Source organism: Lissotriton helveticus, chromosome 1_1, assembly GCF_964261635.1.
Source record: "Lissotriton helveticus chromosome 1_1, aLisHel1.1, whole genome shotgun sequence".
NCBI lineage: Eukaryota > Metazoa > Chordata > Amphibia > Caudata > Salamandridae > Lissotriton > Lissotriton helveticus.
The window spans coordinates 60,365,839-60,390,233 of NC_136057.1; the positions used below are offsets into that span (position 1 = coordinate 60,365,839).

The 24,395-nt window shown below is 54.7% G+C and overlaps 1 protein-coding gene across 3 annotated transcripts in view; it reads left to right on the forward strand.

Moving 5' to 3' along the window:
• The first annotated feature begins 5,078 nt into the window (after positions 1-5,078).
• LOC144823617 (uncharacterized) overlaps positions 5,079-24,395 on the forward strand; it is a 75,790-nt gene continuing 56,473 nt past the window's right edge. Inside the window, exons 1-2 of one of the 3 annotated variants that reach the window (XM_078682397.1) lie at positions 5,131-5,212; positions 16,876-17,031. The gene's annotated coding sequence lies outside the window, so the exon portion shown is untranslated. Of the gene's footprint in view, positions 5,213-7,383; positions 7,409-16,875; positions 17,032-24,395 lie in introns of those variants that run through there. The other 2 variants (XM_078682320.1, XM_078682482.1) reach the window with 2 other exon arrangements.

Consider the following 24,395-nt stretch of genomic DNA (forward strand, 5'->3'; position numbering starts at 1 on the left):
ATCTCCGAGGCAATGTTAGTTTAATGTGCCAACCGCACACCCAAAGTAGCAAGCTAGGCACACCACAAAAGAGACACCACAGACTGTTATTTAACTTCTCCGTCTCATCCTCCATAAAAGATAACTTAGCTCCAACTGCGTATCTTGCCATGTGCTACCAAACCTCGTCAAATCTTCAGAGGTAATACATAACTCACTAGGTCCATCAGGCCACCTTCCTAAATATCAGTTAGTCACCCAGTAGTTACTGGTAGGGACTGTACTTAACATAACACCTTATGCTTCAACTCACTCAGCAGTGTGCCCTACTAGCCCCAGGCGCATATCCAAACTACCGTGGTACTGTATTGGAGATGGAGATGGCAAGGGAGGCGTACTTTCAATGACCGTGCCTCGTGATGCCCCACCCTGCACTGCAACGATTATACAGGGTAAAGTTCCGAGCTGTGCATGTGAGCGGAAACCGTTGCTTGTTAGGAAGTAGTACCTGAAAAACACCAGAGACAAAAGTAACAATACTAAGCCCGGTCGAACGATTTCCACGTTGGCAATTGTCTTAAAACCTGCCTAGGTTTAAGAATCACCAGCGGCCACTCCTAACTTTCCCAAACCGGGGTAAGCCATATCTAAATATATTACTGGTCACGTGGAGTCCTCATGTACTTAATTTCTCAACCTTGGACTGGAGACTAGGACGGACTAAGGGGAGGTAGAAGACACAGCATCATCATTGCCCAGTATGAGCACTGGTAGCACCAGGAACCCGTATATAAACAAGGGACCTTTTGGTGAGGTTACAAAAGTATTTGAGGAGGACAAAACAAGTAGGTAAATTCCGCTGGCATTGCGCTCAAAAGGGAAAAGAGGAGCACAACGATTAGACTATTCTGCCGGCACTACACTGTCAGCAACAAGCCAATCCAAATGCACATCCGGAGTCGCTGCACCTACGCCGGAAGCCCTTTCTTAAACCCTGGGCGGAACCCTTCTATTGAACAAATATACGCCCGGGCTGCTCAAATTCCTGCGTGCTCATATTGCAAAGGTGTAGTGTCAAGGAAACGCCACCCATTCTTACACTGAAGTTAGGAACCCGTCCCACAAGCAAACTGAAATGTAACAATGTAACTAACACGCAGTACACTTGTTATCATGCCATCGTTGTGAAGCCCTCCAGACGTACTCCGGCGCGAGGACCGGGCCTGCGAGAACAGTCATCCAAGGGGCCACCACTCAGGCAGCAGATGCCCGATACAACCGGCGCTGGCGATGCGCATTTAAGATTCTACCAGGCCTGTAACTGCGAGACCCAGCGCCTAACAATCTGGGCCTTGCCCCCCCCTGCGGAAGTGTGGCCCTCCGGTCCCTGGCAAAGTTCACTGCATGCCCTGCCAGTCAAGTTGCTAAAATAACTGTACTAGCTCCACATCTCCGAGGTCCTCCCCCTGGGGGCAGGGGCCTGCCGGAAGTCGGGACCACCTTGCGGCGTGGAGGAGACCTAGCCCCCTATGATCATCCGAGACGTTTCCAGATTGCAGGTGTAAAACCAAGCAATGAAGTGAACAGAAATCCAACAATATCAGAAATTACACCCTTTTGAGCAATGAGAAGCTGCAAAGGGATCTTGAAAATGCTGCAAAACTCTTGAAATTGGTTTCTAAGAATGACTGTTGCATAATTGCAAGATGTGACCTCACGGCACTATGAGTACATAAGTTAGATACTCACAGTGCCAAATAGGGATCAGTTCTGTTTTCTCTGGTTACACACACCCACACACTCAATCGGCAGTAATTGCCTTAAGCAATTGAGTTCTCATAAGGGAAACATATAAGAAAAAAAGAATGATTTTCCCATCAATTTAGCCTGATAACAGGGCGGGAGACAAGGCTCTCAGGGTCTTTAATCACTGCTGCTGCTAGTAAGTAAGTTGTCAACCCAATCAACCTGTCTGGTAACGACGATGGTATGGTTGTCAGCCACAGCGGCTGGGTCACCTCAATGTCCTTGAAAGGCTGTTCCATTCACCTGGGTTGAACACAGGGCACTGCAGCCCCGCCCCTACTGTCACTACACATGTAAGGGCAAGAGAAGGGTTCAAGTGTTTGCAGACCCCATGCCGGGTGAAATGTTCTAGGGGGAAGACTGCTGAGGCTAGTGTTGCCACTTGGCCAGTTTTCTACCCGCACCAATGGTACCGTCTGGTACTAAAATAAGAAACGTCACCGAAAGTTGGTATTTTTACCCATTATCTGTACATACTTCAAACAGCAAATAGAAATAGAAAGCACTTTTAACTGTCCTCTGGTGCTTAGATAACGATATTCTGATTAACAAGCATTAACAATGCAACAGGTCTCGCATTTACGCGAGTTTGAGCTATCGGCATTGTAAATGACAATGCCTTTTATTTATGTTTTGGTAAATAAAACGCATTGTCATTTACAATGCCAGTAGCTTAAACTCGCAGTAAATGCAAGACCGATTGCATTGCAAATGCATGTTCAATATGGCGTCCCAGTTCTTGCCAGCTCTCTTAACCAATGCTCATTTGCACTAGCAGCTTCCGTACAATTGGAGAAAAAGCTCTAACTGCTGCGTTCTTACAAGTGTACGTAAAATGTGTTGAACTTTACTTTTTCCCGCTGAGAAAAAAAAGATGGCTATTGACTGGAAAGTATGTCTGTCAAACATTTTCAGAACGTTCACATTGTGTACTGTAAGCTGTCATTCCAATTTCACTAGAGATTAATAAAGTTTAAACATTTTAATTAAACAGTGTAAGTAAAGATGCCCCATCTCCCGGTCTAAGATGGAGGCAAACCGTGACTATACATATTACAGAAGAAACCATTCTCGTTCATTAAAGGAAGGAGACCACTCAAGGTTTAAACAAGATTTACTCTTCTTGCTGGTGTTTAATAACCATCTCCCGAAATGCACTTCTACTGTGTGCTTATTTAATGGTACAGTATTTTCAGTGGTTTTAGGTTGCAGTGGTAGGGGCGTGAAAGCAACATCCAGATGTGCACTGAGCAAAGTCCTTTGCAAAATCTCCCCAGGATTTGAAGCAGAGGATTCAGAACGAGCTTCCAAGGGAGAATTGAGGACCAAACAAAGGCGGACCCAATGATTTTCCATGTTATTCAAGGGTATAAAACAATAAACAGAGGCCAATTGTTTTGTATAGTGTGCTCACACAAGCCAAAAGCTCCCAGGCCCTTCTATGGAATGTCTTCTTCCAGCTTCGATTTCAGACATTTTTGAAACATACAGAAGATACTTTTCACCATTTGCCCAACAAGAGGGTTTTAGACGTTACATAGCCTCATTTGCACCTACCCCTTAACACCATACTGCCTCGATCTCATACATAGATACTAAGCCCCCACAACAACCAAAGCCTTTGTCTCTCTTATAAGAATTGAGATCCCTGGAAATTACGCTTCAGTCACTAAATACACATGCGTCTACGCCTTACTGACTAGTACAGGTTCCCTTACAAATTCCAGGGTCTCAAATTATCAGTCAGAACTGGGATGCCTGGATATACTGCAACCTCAATCTCATGTATATGAATCAAAATTCCTGGACATTCCGCTGCATAATTGGACTCGGGACATTCCACCGGCTTAATCTCAACTGCTAGGAATCGAGCCCCCCCCCCATGGACGTTCCAGGCCCTAAATCCAACCTGTAAGAATTTGGGTAAAGCCTGTGATGTTTACCTGTGGGTAATCCCCTCTTAACACTTTAGAAAGGCCAATTTGTAGGGTTTTGGACGTCAAGGCTGGTTTGATAAGTACACAAGTTACAGAAATAATCACCCCTTGGGGCCTTACTGCATTAAAGGGAAGACCAGTCGTCTGGGGCTTTGTTCTTCATGGTGTTACATAATCAGAGCGTGCCATGTCGAATCCTGATGACGACACAACTAAGGAGAGTTGGATGTGGTATTATTCCCTGGCTGAGGATAATGATCAATAGTTTTGATCTGTACAGTAGTGCAGCTGCCATGCCAGTGCGTCCCCCAAGCCTACAAAGCTAAGGTCTGATTCAAATATTGGTGAAAAAAATGCCTTTACCATTTCGTTTAGGAGGATTACATTTTACTACCATTATCTCTACCAAGGCCCAGTACTGTAGCAAAACCGTTACCTAATTTCCTGGGTGCAAGCCTGTGACAAAATGTTGAGAAAGTCATCTCATCTTAGAGGAAATGCCCATGTAACTCGAATCAGACTCGACCTTCAGTATCAAAGCCTCACTCCCACCCCCCTACCTTCCCATCGATGACAGAATAGAAATAAATATGACGCCTTTAAAAAGTGCTATTATAAATATCTCATTTACATGACAATGAGACCATTTCTCATTTACATATTTCTTGAAATCATCCTCATTGAACTATGATTTCTGACATTTTTGCCTGAACCGGTTTCCCAAAGTAACTTCCCAGGCTTGGATTTTGAGAGTACTGGCAATGCCTGGAGACTTTCTAACACCTACGTAAAGCAAATATCAAAATCCACAGGAGGATTTGGGAACGGTTTTCAAAAGTATAGTTTTTTGCATAAATAAAAAATATGAACGAAAAGAAAACCGTAATGGCTCCACCTGCTTCTCTGGAGGCATGCACGTGGCATCCTCCTGGGAGGACAATCCCACAGCCATAACTGTGCAAACACTTCATCATACATATCTAGGAAATAGCAAATGTACACAGCACATACACAGGCTGCGTTAGAGGCCAACACCAGAGTCCCTGAAACCCGAGCAGACCAGGCCCTCCAGGGATGGCGACGGTTAACCACCGAAGCAGGTGCTGGGCCAAATCCGGGTTGTAATTGTATTCAAATTTGCAACTGGCGCTGGAATTCCTTTGTTCGCTTCGATTTTTGTCAATTAAGTTCACTAACCCTAAACATGGCGCACACTCCACTGAGAACAGCAATGGACAGCGAGGCATGGCACGCAAATATAACCCGAAACAGAGGCCTGGCACGCAAAACTAACACTCAAACATGCCACACACGCCACCTAGAACAGCAATGCACGGCGAGAGCGAGGCCTGGCACGCAAAACGGATTTCCGGGCGGGAGAAAGGAGAGGCGTGAAACGCACCAACTGTCTAGAAGGGACGGCGAAGCAAACAACAGAGCGGGCTGCGGAGTCTGAACACAGGGAGGAAAGACGAGAGCTGGAGCCGGAGGTGAGAGGGACGGAGGGGACACAGGGAGAGCTTGAGCCGGAGGTGGAGGGACGGAGGGGACACAGGGAGGAAAGAGGAGAGCTGGAGCCGGAGGTGAGAGGGACGGAGGGGACACAGGGAGGAAAGACGAGAGCTGGAGCCGGAGGTGAGAGGGAGGAAAGAGGAGAGCTGGAGCCGGAGGTGAGAGGGACGGAGGGGGACACAGGGAGGAAAGACGAGAGCTTGAGCCGGAGGTGAGAGGGACGGAGGGGACACAGGGAGAGCTGGAGCCGGAGGTGAGAGCGACGGAGGGGGATACAGGGAGGAAAGACGAGAGCCGGAGGTGAGAGGGATGGAGGGGGATACAGGGAGGAAAGACGAGAGCTTGAGCCCGAGGTGAGAGGGACGGAGAGGGACACAGGGAGGAAAGACGGAGAGCTGGAGCCGGAGGTGAGAGGGACGGAGGGGGACACAGGGAGGAAAGACGAGAGCTGGAGCCGGAGGTGAGAGGGATGGAGGGGGATACAGGGGGGAAAGACGAGAGCTTGAGCCGGAGGAGAGAGGGACGGAGGGGGACACAGGGAGGAAAGACGAGCGCTGGAGCCGGAGGAGAGAGGGACGGAGGGGGACACAGGGAGGAAAGACGAGCGCTGGAGCCGGAGGTGAGAGGGACGGAGGGGGATACAGGGAGGAAAGACGAGAGCTGGAGCCGGAGGTGAGAGGGACGGAGGGGGATACAGGGAGGAAAGACGAGAGCTGGAGCCGGAGGTGAGAGGGACGGAGGGGATACAGGGAGGAAAGACGAGAGCTGGAGCCGGAGGTGAGAGGGACGGAGGGGATACAGGGAGGAAAGACGAGAGCTGGAGCCGGAGGTGAGAGGGACGGAGGGGATACAGGGAGGAAAGACGAGAGCTTGAGCCAGAGGTGAGAGGGACGGAGGGGATACAGGGAGGAAAGACGAGAGCTGGAGCCAGAGGTGAGAGGGATGGAGGGGGGGGGGGATACAGGGAGGAAAGACGAGAGCTGGAGCCGGAGGTGAGAGGGACGGAGGGGGATACAGGGAGGAAAGACGAGAGCCGGAGGAGAGAGGGACGGAGGGGGACACAGGGAGGAAAGATGAGAGCTGGAGCCGGAGGTGAGAGGGACGGAGGGGGATACAGGGAGGAAAGACGAGAGCTGGAGCCGGAGGAGAGAGGGACGGAGGGGGATACAGGGAGGAAAGACGAGAGCTGGAGCCGGAGGTGAGAGGGACGGAGGGGGATACAGGGAGGAAAGACGAGAGCTGGAGCCGGAGGAGAGAGGGACGGAGGGGGATACAGGGAGGAAAGACGAGAGCTGGAGCCGGAGGTGAGAGGGACGGAGGGGACACAGGGAGGAAAGACGAGAGCTGGAGCCGGAGGTGAGAGGGACGGAGGGGACACAGGGAGGAAAGACGAGAGCTTGAGCCAGAGGTGAGAGGGACGGAGGGGACACAGGGAGGAAAGACGAGAGCTTGAGCCAGAGGTGAGAGGGACGGAGGGGACACAGGGAGGAAAGACGAGAGCTGGAGCCGGTGGTGAGAGGGATGGAGGGGGATACAGGGAGGAAAGACGAGAGCTGGAGCCAGAGGTGAGAAGGACGGAGGGGACACAGGGAGGAAAGACGAGAGCTGGAGCCGGAGGTGAGAGGGACGGAGGGGACACAGGGAGGAAAGACGAGAGCTTGAGCCAGAGGTGAGAGGGACGGAGGGGACACAGGGAGGAAAGACGAGAGCTTGAGCCGGTGGTGAGAGGGATGGAGGGGGATACAGGGAGGAAAGACGAGAGCTGGAGCCGGAGGGATGGAGGGGGACACAGGGAGGAAAGACGAGAGCTGGAGCCAGAGGTGAGAAGGACGGAGGGGACACAGGGAGGAAAGACGAGAGCTGGAGCCGGAGGTGAGAGGGACGGAGGGGACACAGGGAGAGCTGGAGCCGGAGGTGAGAGGGATGGAGGGGGACACAGGGAGGAAAGACGAGAGCCGGAGGTGAGAGGGATGGAGGGGGACACAGGGAGGAAAGACGGAGAGCTGGAGCCGGAGGTGAGAGGGACGGAGGGGGACACAGGGAGGAAAGACGAGAGCTGGAGCCGGAGGTGAGAGGGATGGAGGGGGATACAGGGAGGAAAGACGAGAGCTTGAGCCGGAGGAGAGAGGGACGGAGGGGGACACAGGGAGGAAAGACGAGCGCTGGAGCCGGAGGTGAGAGGGACGGAGGGGGATACAGGGAGGAAAGACGAGAGCTGGAGCCGGAGGTGAGAGGGACGGAGGGGGATACAGGGAGGAAAGACGAGAGCTGGAGCCGGAGGTGAGAGGGACGGAGGGGATACAGGGAGGAAAGACGAGAGCTGGAGCCGGAGGTGAGAGGGACGGAGGGGATACAGGGAGGAAAGACGAGAGCTGGAGCCGGAGGTGAGAGGGACGGAGGGGATACAGGGAGGAAAGACGAGAGCTTGAGCCAGAGGTGAGAGGGACGGAGGGGATACAGGGAGGAAAGACGAGAGCTGGAGCCGGAGGTGAGAGGGACGGAGGGGGATACAGGGAGGAAAGACGAGAGCCGGAGGAGAGAGGGACGGAGGGGGACACAGGGAGGAAAGATGAGAGCTGGAGCCGGAGGTGAGAGGGACGGAGGGGGATACAGGGAGGAAAGACGAGAGCTGGAGCCGGAGGAGAGAGGGACGGAGGGGGATACAGGGAGGAAAGACGAGAGCTGGAGCCGGAGGTGAGAGGGACGGAGGGGGATACAGGGAGGAAAGACGAGAGCTGGAGCCGGAGGAGAGAGGGACGGAGGGGGATACAGGGAGGAAAGACGAGAGCTGGAGCCGGAGGTGAGAGGGACGGAGGGGGATACAGGGGGGAAAGACGAGAGCTGGAGCCGAAGATGAAAGGGACGGAGGGGATACAGGGAGGAAAGACGAGAGCTTGAGCCAGAGGTGAGAGGGATGGAGGGGGGGGGGGATACAGGGAGGAAAGACGAGAGCTGGAGCCGGAGGTGAGAGTGATGGAGGGGACACAGGGAGGAAAGACGAGAGCTGGAGCCAGAGGAGAGAGGGATGGAGGGGGACACAGGGAGGAAAGACGAGAGCTGGAGCCAGAGGTGAGAGGGACGGAGGGGGACACAGGGAGGAAAGACGAGAGCTGGAGCCAGAGGAGAGAGGGATGGAGGGGGACACAGGGAGGAAAGACGAGAGCTTGAGCCGGAGGTGAGAGGGACGGAGGGGATACAGGGAGGAAAGACGAGAGCTTGAGCCGGAGGTGAGAGGGATGGAGGGGGACACAGGGAGGAAAGACGAGAGCTGGAGCCGGAGGTGAGAGGGATGGAGGGGGATACAGGGAGGAAAGAGGAGAGCTGGAGCCGGAGGTGAGAGGGATGGAGGGGGATACAGGGAGGAAAGATGGAGAGCTGCAGCCAGAGGTGAGAGGGACGGAGGGGGATACAGGGAGGAAAGACGAGAGCTGGGGCTGGAGGTGAGAGGGACGGAGGGGGACACAGGGAGGAAAGACGAGAGCTGGAGCCGGAGGTGAGAGGGATGGAGGGGGACACAGGGAGGAAAGACGAGAGCTGGAGCCGGAGGTGAGAGGGATGGAGGGGGAAACAGGGAGGAAAGACGAGAGCTGGAGCCAGAGGTGAGAGGGATGGAGGGGGAAACAGGGAGGAAAGACGAGAGCTGGAGCCGGAGGTGAGAGGGACGGAGGGGACACAGGGAGGAAAGACGAGCGCTTGAGCCAGAGGTGAGAGGGACGGAGGGGGATACAGGGAGGAAAGACGAGAGCTGGAGCCGGAGGAGAGAGGGACGGAGGGGGGCACAGGGAGGAAAGACGAGAGCTGGAGCCGGAGGGGAGAGGGACGGAGGGGGACACAGGGAGGAAAGACGAGAGCTGGAGCCGGAGGAGAGAGGGACGGAGGGGGGCACAGGGAGGAAAGACGAGAGCTGGAGCCGGAGGTGAGAGGGAGGAAAGAGGAGAGCTGGAGCCGGAGGTGAGAGGGACGGAGGGGGATACAGGGAGGAAAGACGAGAGCTGGAGCCGGAGGTGAGAGGGACGGAGGGGACACAGGGAGGAAAGACGAGAGCTTGAGCCGGAGGTGAGAGGGATGGGATGGAGGGGGACACAGGGAGGAAAGACGAGAGCTGGAGCCGGAGGTGAGAGGGACGGAGGGGACACAGGGAGGAAAGACGAGAGCTGGAGCCGGAGGTGAGAGGGATGGAGGGGGACACAGGGAGGAAAGACGAGAGCTTGAGCCGGAGGTGAGAGGGACGGAGGGGGATACAGGGAGGAAAGACGAGAGCTTGAGCCGGTGGTGAGAGGGATGGAGGGGGACACAGGGAGGAAAGACGAGAGCTGGAGCCGGAGGTGAGAGGGATGGAGGGGGATACAGGGAGGAAAGACGAGAGCTGGAGCCGGAGGGATGGAGGGGGACACAGGGAGGAAAGACGAGAGCTGGAGCCAGAGGTGAGAAGGACGGAGGGGGACACAGGGAGGAAAGACGAGAGCTGGAGCCGGAGGTGAGAGGGACGGAGGGGACACAGGGAGGAAAGACGAGAGCTTGAGCCAGAGGTGAGAGGGACGGAGGGGATACAGGGAGGAAAGACGAGAGCTGGAGCCGGAGGTGAGAGGGATGGAGGGGGACACAGGGAGGAAAGACGAGAGCTGGAGCCGGAGGTGAGAGGGACGGAGGGGACACAGGGAGGAAAGACGAGAGCTTGAGCCAGAGGTGAGAGGGACGGAGGGGACACAGGGAGGAAAGACGAGAGCTGGAGCCGGAGGTGAGAGGGACGGAGGGGACACAGGGAGGAAAGACGAGAGCTTGAGCCAGAGGTGAGAGGGACGGAGGGGACACAGGGAGGAAAGACGAGAGCTTGAGCCGGTGGTGAGAGGGATGGAGGGGGATACAGGGAGGAAAGACGAGAGCTGGAGCCGGAGGGATGGAGGGGGACACAGGGAGGAAAGACGAGAGCTGGAGCCAGAGGTGAGAAGGACGGAGGGGACACAGGGAGGAAAGACGAGAGCTGGAGCCGGAGGTGAGAGGGACGGAGGGGACACAGGGAGGAAAGACGAGAGCTTGAGCCAGAGGTGAGAGGGACGGAGGGGACACAGGGAGGAAAGACGAGAGCTTGAGCCGGTGGTGAGAGGGATGGAGGGGGATACAGGGAGGAAAGACGAGAGCTGGAGCCGGAGGGATGGAGGGGGACACAGGGAGGAAAGACGAGAGCTGGAGCCAGAGGTGAGAAGGACGGAGGGGACACAGGGAGGAAAGACGAGAGCTGGAGCCGGAGGTGAGAGGGACGGAGGGGACACAGGGAGGAAAGACGAGAGCTGGAGCCGGAGGTGAGAGGGACGGAGGGGGATACAGGGAGGAAAGACGAGAGCTTGAGCCGGAGGTGAGAGGGATGGGATGGAGGGGGACACAGGGAGGAAAGACGAGAGCTGGAGCCGGAGGTGAGAGGGACGGAGGGGACACAGGGAGGAAAGACGAGAGCTGGAGCCGGAGGTGAGAGGGACGGAGGGGGATACAGGGAGGAAAGACGAGAGCTGGAGCCGGAGGTGAGAGGGACGGAGGGGGATACAGGGAGGAAAGACGAGAGCTTGAGCCGGAGGTGAGAGGGATGGGATGGAGGGGGACACAGGGAGGAAAGACGAGAGCTGGAGCCGGAGGTGAGAGGGACGGAGGGGACACAGGGAGGAAAGACGAGAGCTGGAGCCGGAGGTGAGAGGGATGGAGGGGGACACAGGGAGGAAAGACGAGAGCTTGAGCCGGAGGTGAGAGGGACGGAGGGGGATACAGGGAGGAAAGACGAGAGCTTGAGCCGGTGGTGAGAGGGATGGAGGGGGACACAGGGAGGAAAGACGAGAGCTTGAGCCGGAGGTGAGAGGGATGGAGGGGGATACAGGGAGGAAAGACGAGAGCTGGAGCCGGAGGGATGGAGGGGGACACAGGGAGGAAAGACGAGAGCTGGAGCCAGAGGTGAGAAGGACGGAGGGGACACAGGGAGGAAAGACGAGAGCTGGAGCCGGAGGTGAGAGGGACGGAGGGGACACAGGGAGGAAAGACGAGAGCTTGAGCCAGAGGTGAGAGGGACGGAGGGGACACAGGGAGGAAAGACGAGAGCTTGAGCCGGTGGTGAGAGGGATGGAGGGGGATACAGGGAGGAAAGACGAGAGCTGGAGCCGGAGGGATGGAGGGGGACACAGGGAGGAAAGACGAGAGCTGGAGCCAGAGGTGAGAAGGACGGAGGGGACACAGGGAGGAAAGACGAGAGCTGGAGCCGGAGGTGAGAGGGACGGAGGGGACACTGGGAGGAAAGACGAGAGCTTGAGCTGGAGGTGAGAGGGACGGAGGGGGACACAGGGAGGAAAGACGAGAGCTTGAGCCGGAGGAGAGAGGGAGGAAAGAGGAGAGCTGGAGCCGGAGGTGAGAGGGACGGAGGGGGATACAGGGAGGAAAGACGAGAGCTTGAGCCGGAGGAGAGAGGGAAGGAGGGGGACACAGGGAGGAAAGACGAGAGCTGGAGCCGGAGGTGAGAGGGACGGAGGGGGATACAGGGAGGAAAGACGAGAGCTGGAGCCGGAGGTGAGAGGGACGGAGGGGGATACAGGGAGGAAAGACGAGAGCTGGAGCCGGAGGTGAGAGGGAGGGAGGGGGACACAGGGAGGAAAGACGGGAGCTGGAGCCGGAGGTGAGAGGGACGGAGGGGGACACAGGGGGGAAAGACGAGAGCTGGAGGTGAGAGGGACGGAGGGGACACAGGGAGGAAAGACGGAGAGCTTGAGCCAGAGGTGAGAGGGATGGAGGGGGATACAGGGAGGAAAGACGAGAGCTGGAGCCGGAGGTGAGAGGGACGGAGGGGGACACAGGGAGGAAAGACGAGCGCTTGAGCCAGAGGTGAGAGGGACGGAGGGGACACAGGGAGGAAAGACGAGAGCTGGAGCCGGAGGTGAGAGGGGTGGAGGGGGACACAGGGAGGAAAGACGGGAGCTGGAGCCGGAGGTGAGAGGGACGGAGGGGACTACAGGGAGGAAAGACGAGAGCTTGAGCCGGAGGTGAGAGGGACGGAAGGGGATACAGGGAGGAAAGACGAGAGCTGGAGCCGGAGGTGAGAGGGACGGAGGGGACACAGGGAGGAAAGACGAGAGCTTGAGCCAGAGGAGAGAGGGATGGAGGGGGATACAGAGAGGAAAGACGAGAGCTGGAGCCGGAGGTGAGAGGGACGGAGGGGGACACAGGGAGGAAAGATGAGCGCTTGAGCCAGAGGAGAGAGGGATGGAGGGGGATACAGAGAGGAAAGACGAGAGCTGGAGCCGGAGGTGAGAGGGACGAGGGGGACACAGGGAGGAAAGAGGAGAGCTGGAGCCGGAGGTGAGAGGGATGGAGGGGGACACAGGGAGGAAAGACGAGAGCTGGAGCCAGAGGAGAGAGGGATGGAGGGGGATACAGGGAGGAAAGACGAGAGCTGGAGCCGGAGGTGAGAGGGACGGAGGGGGACACAGGGAGGAAAGACGAGAGCTGGAGCCGGAGGTGAGAGGGACGAGGGGGACACAGGGAGGAAAGACGAGAGCTAGAGCCGGAGGTGAGAGGGACGGAGGGGGATACAGGGAGGAAAGACGAGAGCTGGAGCCGGAGGTGAGAGGGGTGGAGGGGACACAGGGAGGAAAGACGAGCGCTTGAGCCAGAGGTGAGAGGGATGGAGGGGGACACAGGGAGGAAAGACGAGAGCTGGAGCCGGAGGTGAGAGGGACGGAGGGGGACACAGGGAGGAAAGACGAGCGCTTGAGCCAGAGGAGAGAGGGATGGAGGGGGATACAGAGAGGAAAGACGAGAGCTGGAGCCGGAGGTGAGAGGGACGAGGGGGACACAGGGAGGAAAGAGGAGAGCTGGAGCCGGAGGTGAGAGGGATGGAGGGGGACACAGGGAGGAAAGACGAGAGCTGGAGCCAGAGGTGAGAGGGACGGAGGGGACACAGGGAGGATAGACGAGCGCTTGAGCCAGAGGTGAGAGGGATGGAGGGGGACACAGGGAGGAAAGACGAGAGCTGGAGCCGGAGGTGAGAGGGACGGAGGGGGACACAGGGAGGAAAGACGAGAGCTGGAGCCGGAGGTGAGAGGGACGGAGGGGGACACAGGGAGGAAAGACGAGCGCTTGAGCCAGAGGAGAGAGGGATGGAGGGGGATACAGAGAGGAAAGACGAGAGCTGGAGCCGGAGGTGAGAGGGACGAGGGGGACACAGGGAGGAAAGAGGAGAGCTGGAGCCGGAGGTGAGAGGGATGGAGGGGGACACAGGGAGGAAAGACGAGAGCTGGAGCCAGAGGAGAGAGGGATGGAGGGGGATACAGGGAGGAAAGACGAGAGCTGGAGCCGGAGGTGAGAGGGACGAGGGGGACACAGGGAGGAAAGAGGAGAGCTGGAGCCGGAGGTGAGAGGGATGGAGGGGGACACAGGGAGGAAAGACGAGAGCTGGAGCCGGAGGTGAGAGGGGCGGAGGGGGACACAGGGAGGAAAGACGAAAGCTGGAGCCGGAGGTGAGAGGGACGGAGGGGACACAGGGAGGAAAGACGAGCGCTTGAGCCAGAGGTGAGAGGGATGGAGGGGGACACAGGGAGGAAAGACGAGAGCTGGAGCCGGAGGTGAGAGGGACGGAGGGGGATACAGGGAGGAAAGACGAGAGCTGGAGCCAGAGGTGAGAGGGACGGAGGGGGATACAGGGAGGAAAGACGAGAGCTGGAGCCAGAGGTGAGAGGGATGGAGGGGGATACAGGGAGGAAAGATGAGAGCTTGAGCTGGAGGTGAGAGGGACGGAGGGGACACAGGGAGGAAAGACTAGAGCTTGAGCCAGAGGTGAGAGGGACGGAGGGGGATACAGGGAGGAAAGACGAGAGCTTGAACCACAGGTGAGAGGGATGGAGGGGGATACAGGGAGGAAAGACGAGAGCTTGAGCCGGAGGTGAGAGGGACGGAGGGGACACAGGGAGGAAAGACGAGAGCTGGAGCCGGAGGTGAGAGGGATGGAGGGGGACACAGGGAGGAAAGATGAGAGCTTGAGCTGGAGGTGAGAGGGACGGAGGGGACACAGGGAGGAAAGACTAGAGCTTGAGCCAGAGGTGAGAGGGACGGAGGGGGATACAGGGAGGAAAGACGAGAGCTTGAACCACAGGTGAGAGGGATGGAGGGGGATACAGGGAGGAAAGACGAGAGCTTGAGCCGGAGGTGAGAGGGATGGAGGGGGACACAGGGAGGAAAGACGAGAGCTTGAGCCGGAGAAGAGAGGGATGGAGGGGGACACAGGGAGGAAAGACGAGAGCTTGAGCCGGTGAGAGGGATGGAGGGGGACACAGGGAGGAAAGACGAGAGCTGGAGCCGGAGGTGAGAGGGACGGAGGGGGATACAGGGGGGAAAGACGAGAGCTGGAGCCAGAGGTGAGAGGGTCGGAGGGGGATACAGGGAGGAAAGACGAGAGCTTGAGCCGGAGGTGAGAGGGATGGAGGGGACACAGGGAGGAAAGACGAGAGCTTGAGCCGGAGGAGAGAGGGATGGAGGGGGACACAGGGAGGAAAGACGAGAGCTTGAGCCGGAGGAGAGAGGGATGGAGGGGGATACAGAGAGGAAAGACAAGAGCTGGAGCCGGAGGTGAGAGGGATGGAGGGGGATACAGGGAGGAAAGAAGAGAGCTTGAGCCGGAGGTGAGAGGGACGGAGGGGGATACAGGGAGGAAAGAGGAGAGCTGGAGCCGGAGGTGAGAGGGATGGAGGGGGATACAGGGAGGAAAGACGAGAGCTGGAGCCGGAGGTGAGAGGGATGGAGGGTGACACAGGGAGGAAAGACGAGAGCTGGAGCCGGAGGTGAGAGGGACGGAGGGGGATACAGGGAGGAAAGACGAGAGCTGGAGCCGGAGGTGAGAGGGACGGAGGGGGATACAGGGAGGAAAGACGAGAGCCGGAGGTGAGAGGGACGGAGGGGACACAGAGGGTAAAGACGAGAGCTGGAGCCAGAGGTGAGAGGGAAGGAGGGGGACGCAGGGGGTAAAGACGAGAGCTGGAGCCGGAGGTGAGAGGGACGGAGGGGGACACAGGGAGGAAAGACGAGAGCTTGAGCCGGAGGTGAGAGGGACGGAGGAGGATACAGGGAGGAAAGACGGAGAGCTTGAGCCGGAGGTGAGAGGGACGGAGGGGACACAGGGAGGAAAGACGAGAGCTTGAGCCGGAGGTGAGAGGGACGGAGGGGGACACAAGGAGGAAAGACGAGAGCTGGAGCCGGAGGTGAGAGGGACGGAGGGGGACACAGGGAGGAAAGACGAGAGCTGGTGCCGGAGGTGAGAGGGACGGAGGGGGATACAGGGAGGAAAGAGGAGAGCTTGACCTGGAGGTGAGAGGGACGGAGGGGGATACAGGGAGGAAAGACTGAGAACTTGACCTGGAGGTGAGAGGGACGGAGGGGGATACAGGGAGGAAAGACGAGAGCTGGAGCCGGAGGTGAGAGGGATGGAGGGGGACACAGGGGGGAAAGACGAGAGCTGGAGCCGGAGGTGAGGGGGACACAGGGAGGAAAGACGAGAGCTGGAGCCGGAGGTGAGAGGGAAGGCGGGGGATACAGGGAGGAAAGACGACAGCTTGAGCCGGAGGTGAGAGGGACGGAGGGGGACACAGGGAGGAAAGACGAGAGCTGGAGCCGGGGGTGAGAGGGATGGAGGGGGGGATACAGGGAGGAAAGACGGAGAGCTTGACCTGGAGGTGAGAGGGACGGAGAGGGATACAGGGAGGAAAGACGAGAGCCGGAGGTGAGAGGGACGGAGGGGGATACAGGGAGGAAAGACTGAGAACTTGACCTGGAGGTGAGAGGGACGGAGGGGGATACAGGGAGGAAAGACGAGAGCTGGAGCCGGAGGTGAGAGGGATGGAGGGGGACACAGGGAGGAAAGACGAGAGCTTGAGCCGGAGGTGAGAGGGACGGAGGGGACACAGGGAGGAAAGACGAGAGCTGGAGCCGGAGGTGAGAGGGATGGAGGGGGATACAGGGAGGAAAGACGAGAGCTGGAGCCGGAGGTGAGAGGGACGGAGGGGGATACAGGGAGGAAAGAGGAGAGCTGGAGCCGGAGGTGAGAGGGACGGAGGGGACACAGGGAGGAAAGACGAGAGCTGGAGCCAGAGGTGAGAGGGACGGAGGGGGATACAGGGAGGAAAGACGAGAGCTGGAGCCGGAGGTGAGAGGGACGGAGGGGGATACAGGGAGGAAAGACGAGAGCTGGAGCCGGAGGTGAGATATGAATAGATCATGTAAAGGAGAGAAAGGTCAAGATTAGCCGAGCTGTGGGCGACTGGTGAAACAAGGGTGGGGCTGCTGGGAGGGGAGGTTGAAGTGCATACATGCCATGAATAGACGTCTCAAATAGCATTTTCTACAATGGAAGTCAATGGGGAATTTTTATTCTCCCGATTTTTTTATTTTAAATCTCCCACGTCCCTGTCCTAAAATGTTGACCGGTTTGGAAGTGTGTGACGAGAAAAGTAGGGATGGAGGAGAGAATGGAGCCTGAAGGGGTTTGGGACACAGGCATAAATCCAACATTCATTCATTCATTAAAATGCACAGTGAGAGAGGCGGTGCTTTTCAGCACAAAGTGTCCGATAAAGACAATACTCCACAAAGTATTTATTTTATTTTATGCGTTTTTATACAGCGCGAACTTTACCCGAAGGTGTCAGAACGCTTCACAATAGGAGCAGAACTGATACATGAGGAGAAGATTACAAGTGAACAAATTACAAAAGCAAACGTTAAGTTACATGAGGCAAAAGTGACCATTGTGAGCAACAAAATACAAGAGGAGCAAATGGTACGTTACAAGAAGAAAAAAAGTGACGTGTGTATGTTTCAAAAGCGTACAAAGTACAAGTAGAGGTATAATACTGCAATAAATGGCAGATACTCAAAACCCTAGAACAAACGTTATGTTACGTTACATGAGGCAATGGTGGCACTTTTGCAAGTATTCAAAAGCAAACAAAATAAAATACAAGAGGTAGCAACGATACATTGCACGAGGAAAAGTGACATGGGCATGTTACAAAAGAGTAGACAATACAAGTAGAAGTATAATACTGCAAAAAATGGCAGGCAGTCAAACCACAAGAACACACTGGGAAGACACTTCTATAGTCCTGTAGAACAGAATTTCCTATAATGGAAGGTCTTCCTTCAGATAATAGAGAGGGCGTGAATTACATTTGGAAGTGTCTTTGAAGGAGGAGAGCTTTGGAGGTCAGATTTGAAGGCCTGGGAAGAGGTGGTAGTCCGGAGGCGGAAGTGAGTTCCAGATTCTCACCGCGTTTCCAGAAAAGGATTGGGCCATCGACCTTTCCTTCTTGAAAGTGGGAGGTACAAGCAATAGATTTTCCTTATTACGTGATGTTCTAGAGACTCCAGAGAGTTTCAGTTTATTCACCAGGTAGCGAGGAGAGGAGGAGTGCAAGGCTTTGTGGGTGATACAGGCAGTCTTGTAGATAGATCTTGCCTCGATGGAAAGCCAACAGAGGGTGGATAAAATGGGTGTGATGTGGTCGCTTCTTTTGGCCCCATATATGAAACGACCTGCAGAATGGAGAACACATTTCAGGGGGGACAGGTGGGATTTGAGGAGGCCAGTAAGAAGAGTTGCAGTAGTCCAGTCTGGAGAGGACCAGCGATTGGACCAGGGTTTTAAGATCATGCTCCGGGAAGAAGCGACATATCCCCCAAAGAAGGCATAGTTGGTATCAAGCAGACTTTGCAATGGAATTTATGTGGGAGAGTATATTGACTTTTGTGTCGAGTATAACACCAAGGGATTTTGCGATGTCGACAATGATGGGTTTATTGTTAAGTAGATTCATCTGACCCATCCATGATTGAACCGGGGGAGGAGAAAGTGAGAAAGGGAGGAGGTGGAATTCAGTTTTAGAGGGATTCAGAATCAGTTGATGAGTTAACATCCAGTTTTGAATGGAGTCGAGAGTAGAGCTTAGGATGGAGAGGTCGTGAATGGAGGCAACCTTGACGTACATTTGTGTCTTCCGCATAGAGATGATAGTGGATCCTGGATTTGCTTAGGAGATTTCCCAATGGTCCTAAATAGAGATTGAGCAATGTGGGTGCAAGTATAGAGCCTTGAGGAATATCTTTACCTACCGCCAAAGAGATGAAAGACTATTCGCTATTTTGATCATTTGGGATCTATCGGATAAGAAGGAAGCAAACCATTTAAGCACAGTGCCCTCCATGCCCATTCTCTGTTGAAGAGTGTTAAGGAGAGTGTTGTGATTGACAGTGTCAAAGGCTGCAGAAAGGTCAAGGAGAATAAGAAGACAAGACTCCCCAGAATCGAGTATCCTCAGCGCGTCATCACTCACTTGCAGGAGGACTGTTTCAGCGCTGCAGTTTTGAATGAAGCTGGACTGGAACATGTCAAGAATATCATTGTCTTGATATGACGAGAGAGTTGTTTCGCTACACATCTTTATGTGATTTTTGCTCGAAAAGGTAGGTGAGTGATGGGGCGGAAGTTGAGGTCGTTCGCATCAGCAGTGGGTTTGTTAAGCAGAGGGGTGACCTGCCCAGTTTTGAAGGAAACAGGAAGGGACCCTTGACAGAGGGAGATGTTAACCAAAGTGGTCTAATAGGACAGAGAATGCGTATAGAAGTCAATGGCACTAGGGACGGGGTCAAGGGAATGGTTAGAGGGCCTTGTTTCGAGGATGCATTTGAGGAGGGCATCTTCGGAGATGGGGTCAAAGTTCTGCCAAATGGCTAAGGATTTACGCTCCTCTGGAGGGGTAGGATGACTGACCTGATCCACAAGTGATTTCACTTTTTCGTCAAAGAATATAGCGAATTCCGCTGCTTTCTTTGTAGAATCCTCCAACTTGGAGGTTGGGGGTGAGCAGTTTGGATTCTTAATGAGATCGAATAGTTTTTTGGGTCTATTTTTGGCTGAGTTGAAGAGGGTTCTGAAGTGCGTCGCTTTTCCAAGGAAGATGTGCTTGCGGTACTCGGATCTTGCTGAACGAAGCGTGGCCAAATTATAGGTGGAGGGCGCTTGTCTCCATTGTTTCTCCAGGAATCTTAGGTACTTCCTTTCTTCATAGAGGGATTTGTTGAACCAAGGTGCTGAGGGAGTGGGCCTTTTCTTTTTGCTTTGGAGAGGAGCGACGTTATTGATTTCGACTGCAAGGACTGTGAGGCTTTGGGAGGCGAGTTTGTTAACATCTAGGTTCGGGTCTAGCCTTGGAAGTGATAGCAAAGCTAATTCACAGAGGGTAGCAAGGTCAATATTTTTAGTGTCACGGAACCAGGAGGTAGCCCTTTTAGGTTGGCCGACAGTTATAGAGTGTGATAGGTGAAGGGAGAATGGGGTGAGGAGGTGGTCAGACAAGTCTACATGAATAGGGGTAGCGGTAGTAAGCATGCCTGTTTATTAAATTACCCTAGTCCAGGATTGAGCCCTTAGAGTGTGTTGTTTCTGTGCAGTGTTGAATAAGATCGTTTGCAGAGAGGACGGTGGCCAGCAAATTCGCAGAAGAGTCTTGAGACGAGCCCCAGTGGAGATTGAAGTCACCCACGAAGATCTGATTGTCACTTTGCGAGTATTGGTCGCTAATGAAGTCAGTGAGTTCCCCCATAAACGAGGGGCTGCTACAAGGCGGGCGGTAAATGGCATGGAATCTGAGGGGTGAGCGGTGGTGCACTTGAAGTTCAAGGGATAGGCATTCAAAAGTGAGGAAGGAGCTGTTAGGAAAAGCCTTAAGTTGAAGGGATTTTCTAAAGATGACTGCAACACCTCCCCCAACGTTGTCAATTCTGTCATTTCTAAATATAGAATAGCGTGTGGGTACTAGGAGATCAAACATAGAGTGAGCTGTATCGTTGAACCAGGTCTCTGTGAGGAAGAGCATGTCAATATTGTGAAGTATGATGGTGTCGGAAATTTCAAGTTTGTGTTTTATTGCAGATCTGCAGTTGTGGAGTTGACAGCGCAGCTCTGTTTAGACTGTTTTGGTGACGGGGGCACTTGGGCTATGAGGGGGGATAGGGATATTGTACTTATACGAGGGTGCTCGGGAGGGTTTAGGTGGATGAGTGTTTCTGACCGAGGAGATGGTCGGAATAGTGTAGATAGTAGGACTACTTGGAGACAAAAGTGGAAGAAGGGTGGCGTTTGAGGGCTTGTGTGAGTTAGCAGTGTTTGCAGGCGACAGGTTATGCTTGGCTATTATGGGGGCGAGGTGCATCTTGTGGGAAGGAGAGTGTTTTCCAAAGGAATTGAGGTGTACGGAAAAGTGGAAATCTTGGAGCTTAGAAGTGAAATGGTAGCTTCAAGTTGGGAGATGGGGGTGATGAGAGAGCCTAGCTTATTTTCCAGAGAGAGTAGGGCAGAACACGGCATGTTGGGTGGCTCGATGGAAACAGGAGGGGGTGCAATTGGCAGTGGAAGGCAGTGGGAAGTCAGGGGACTGGAGGGGAGTTGGGGTATAGGGTTCAGAGGTGGGGAAAGGTGGTAGTTGAGAGTGGGCATTGGTGCATCAGAGTTGAAAGGAGAGTTGTCTTTGTTGGTGTTGCAGGAAGGATAGGAATTAAGGACATAATTAGGGGAAGGTAGGTGAGGAGCGAGGCGGTGGGGTGGAGGAAGAGGGGAAGAATGTGTGGAGACATAGGAATGAAGGAAGTTTGGGAGGAAGCGAGGGGAGGGGGTTGGAGAGGTCCTGTATGCTAGGTGAGGTGGCTGTGAGGGAACGGGCATCTGGCGGTGTGAGGGGGTTGGGCGATAGGGAAGTTGAAGAAAGTAAGTGGTTCTGCTAGGCCCGAGGGAGGGAAAGGGTTACCATGGGGGGAAAGGGGGTAGCACAGTATGGGGGAAAAAGAGAGATTCAATGGGTTTGTCGAGAAATCGGGGTACATAGCGAAGGGAGGAAGGGGAAGAGAAGAGGAGGGAATAATGGAGACATAAGGAAAGTTAACTAGTGGGGAAGGTTGGAGGAGAGGTAGACTAAAAAGGGGGATGGTAGGTAGGGAAAGGGGGGAGGAGATGAGGTTGGATGGTGCAGATTGGCCGAGGAGCAGATTAGCTAGAGGTCCGGCTGAGGTGATGAAAGGGCAGGGGTGGGGGGGCATGCTGTGAGAGGGGAAGAATGGGAGAGGAGGGCACAGGGGAGGGGGAGGGAAGAGGGTCGACCTGTGCTTCCCAATGGTGCAGCCTATTGGAGTGTAGGGGGGTCAGGGGCGGAGAGAGGGAGTAATGGGTGGAGCTAGATGAAGAGTCATGGGACAACCCGGTCACAGGGGAGGGGAGTAGGCAAGAGGTGGTCAAAGAAAGAGAGACGGGGGTCTTTGGCTTGAATCATGACTGTACCGTTGTTAAGAGTGAGATAGTGAGGGAGCTGTTGAAACACGCAGAGGGGGAGATTTTTAGCTGTTTCCCTTGAGGGATCGAGGAGGAGGAGGTGACGTTAAGGAAGTTATGTAAGCTGGTGGACCAAGAGGGGATGTCATGAGTGAAGAAAATGAAACAGATTTTGAGCCTCCCATAACGACCATTGTAAAATTGATTGACAAAAAGGGAATCCGGGAAACATTCCATGGTGTTATGCTTGAATCGTTTTGCTGCAGCTTTAGTCAGGTAAGGAGTATAAATGATTTTAAAGCCATTAATTCCAGACTTGAGTGGTGGCCATGTTGGGAAAATGAGGAGGAGGAGGGTGGTGGGGATAAGAGAGGGGTGTTATCAGGAAGGCGGTGGTGAGGAGAAGTATAAGGACAGAAAGGGGGCACATATTCCAGACCTCGGGTGAAGATATCTGAACTAATGTGCAGTCTGGGAAGTGAGGCGATTAGGGACAGGTTGTTACTTCCGAGCAGGAGAAGATGGGGGAACAGATTCCAGTAGTTGAGAAAGCTTTACTGCTTGGGAGTCTCTATGGTTCCGTTAGTATTATGATGGACCCTTTACCTAGGTAATCACATAATATACATGGTGCCACCTGGCACTAGATCATATTTTCAAGGGAATTGTTTACACATGACAGGGCCAACTGGACCACTGTCAAAACCATCACAGAGCGAACTTAGTAAGAGTAAAACAGATCATAAACGTACAGCCAGTAACCACTGGTAATCATTGTACCTTGCATCAGCCCGTAAAAAAAACTACATTAGGCGCCAAACGCATTGTATGCCCATAATCTTAGCAGTCTAATATTAGACCCTAATTTCCTAGGTATCACTAACATTAGGGGCATAAAGCACAGGGTGGAACATAATCTCACTACCATAAACCATAATATGCAAGATAATCTCATAATCATAAAAACCACATTTAGAGGTAACTAGGACTGGGTGCATAGATCATACTACATGAAATACATCTCATGGCACCATTTAATCACATTAGGGCCTGGCGCCCATCAAACCTCCCAGTCCCCTTGCCCAACTGGCCATCTCAAATGGGCTCCGTGGATGGTCACTGTCAGTTGAACTTCGCTGGGGGGTAGGGGGAAGCAAAGGAGACAGTAGGAGAGTAGTTACTCACGCACCGCGATGCGCTGGCTCCCCAGTGAGCCATTCCAACGGGGGAAACCTTCGGCAGGCCCACCAAGGTCTCTCCTCCAGGCCTCGTCATTAGGCTTCTGCGCACAGTTCCTCCTGCGCAGCTGTGTGAGTTCACGGGGGGATGTGATGGGAAGATGGCCCCCTTCTCTCTCTCCAGGGCCCCCCTTTCTAATCCCAGGAGTCCCTCTCACCTCAGTCTGTCGCTCCTGGTGTCTATGCTGTCTGCAGGCCTCTGTGCCCCCGCAACGCCCTCTGAAGAGGCTCCAGCGTTTGCAGAGGTCTTAGACGGTGCAGGTTTACTCGGGAGGGGGGCCAAGCCACCTCTCCCAGACCCCGACCGTGGCACTCAGATCTCCATGCCTGCTGCCAGGCACCAATGCAGCCAGGCCCTCACCAGCGGCTGTCGGTCCCGGCGCCGGACGCCTGGCCCTGGGTCGGCAGAGCTCCGCTTCTTGGCACCCAGAGTCACTCGCAGGCCTCAGCACCCATGCAGCGCTTTCCTCAGGATCTTCGCAACTCCCAGGGTTTCAATGGTGGCGCTCTACTTAGGGGGGCCAAACCGCAGTCTGTGTTACAATAGATCACCTGCAGCGCAAGCGCTGTTTAGGCTCGACCTAAAAATTCAAGAGCAGAAAAGTGGTTACAAATGTATCTATCCGATTTTGTTTAAAGCCCTATTTAGTATCATGCCCGGGCCTTTCAGACTCTTAAAACAACAACTACTGGTCGGTATTTTTCTTGTGGGAAAGGGTTATCCCTACCTGAGGTGAGAGCTTGAAAACCACAGCGGAGTAGGGCTCGAGTTGGGGTACGGCTCCCCCCCCCCCCCCCCCCCCTCCCCACACTTATTTTACCAGAGCTCGATTACTGGAGCAAATGGAGCCACACATTCCCTCTTTGGCCTCTCTGTGGCGAGATCGGAGCTCATTCAGAACGCTGCTCATTCGCTGGGTTCTCTCGTGCAATCGCATCTAAGGGGTGAGCGATGGGAGGCAATGAATCTGATGGTGTAAGCGACCTTTCGTGACGTCACTTCCTGTCGTGACGTCCGCATCCCCACCCCCCCCCACTTCTCTTTTTTAGGACTTGTACCCTGCAGCAGAGTCATAGTGGGCTATGCTCAAGCCTGCAGGATGTGGGCAGAGAGGCACCAGAGGCTAGCGCTGAGCTGTCTCCTGCTGCCATAGGCCTGAAAAGTGAGATAAGGAGGCACAGTGGTGAAATGAAAGAAGGGTGCCTTGAGCTGGCTTGAAAACCCCTGGCCTTGTGCACTTGCAGAGACCATCGTCTGCACATATCTAGTCATCAATGAAAAGTGTGTACTGGGATGTAGGCTGCCGGGCTCTGCTTGATTCAAGCAATGTAAAGACAGACACCTTTGTTTAACACGGCACGCTCTGCCCAGCACAGCACCTCTTTAATCGATCAAAGGGCTGTTTCGTGGAGCACGCCTCGTGGTGGTCCGAGGGCGCTAGAAGTGCATGACTAATCCATTTTACTGCAGTGATGCACTCACCAGCACCAAAATGTGGTAGACTTACTTCCGATAGTGGGACTTGGAAGGGCTGTAACAAAACAACAAACACAGTCTTTGGTATCAAAGCTTGGCAGAGGCCGCTA